The following is a 995-nucleotide window of genomic DNA, read 5'->3' as shown; positions in this document are numbered from 1 at the left end:
TCCTTTGGTGAAAAAGGTCATCCATGCCATGTAATTTTCGCCTTCGAACTCAGTCTTAATGGGGAAAAGTTCATTAGACGGTATTGACTCCACCCATTTCCAGAGCGCAATTTGGTGTTTATTACAACGATGCCGGTCTCATTGCAATGCAAGAACCTAATTGTAGATGATGACCAAAGTCGAGTGGCCGGAAGGAGGCTCGGAAAACCGATTGCAATCTCCCCAATTGCGCAGGACTAGGGGAGCAGTCTTGAGCGTTCCTCGCATCGGGAACAACACTCAGCACTCACAACGCAATATTTGTTAAACTGAGGGTCGTTGTCGGGAACTCCGCTCTGTCTCACAGAATTTTCTACGTCCCGTAAGAAACTATCCACAGGCATCGAAGTTCCATCGAACTTGGTTAGAACATTAAAGGTTTGGTGAGGTTGATAATGACCCATGATGTTTTCGAGGGAGGATAGGTGGGGGCCGAATGAAGGAGAAGGGGCCAAAAGAGGGGTCACATCAGAAGAGTCAGAGACAGGGTTAATAGGGAGAGAGTTAACAGTTGCCGACAGGTGGATGGGGCAGGTGATATTACGTTGACATCGTTCGTTTTGTTATATATATATATATATATATATATATATATATATATATATATATATATATATATATATATATATATATATCACAGAGGGCAGCACGGTTAATTTGCAGAAGACGACCAACGGTTGTATATGTTGTGAAGTCACGGCGCGAACTGGCGAATCCTTGGATATGCAGCATAGAGGTCAGTCGCCCTTCAGCGTTGTGTATCTTCCGCGGGTCAGCTTGGCGTCGACTTGGGTCATTAGCCTCACTTGTGTAAGGTCATACCGCTGGCTGTGGTCCGCCGTAGACGCGACGTTATGAGCCTCGCTCAGAGTACCCATGGCATGATGTTACGGCCGGCGTGGGTGGCGTGCTATCCTCCGTGATATCTGTAGTTAATATGTGCGTTGTAATTTGGT

This window comes from Penaeus chinensis, chromosome 29 (assembly GCF_019202785.1).
Source record: "Penaeus chinensis breed Huanghai No. 1 chromosome 29, ASM1920278v2, whole genome shotgun sequence".
NCBI classification, from domain to species: Eukaryota; Metazoa; Arthropoda; class Malacostraca; order Decapoda; family Penaeidae; genus Penaeus; species Penaeus chinensis.
Note: the sequence above shows the minus strand (reverse complement) of the source record.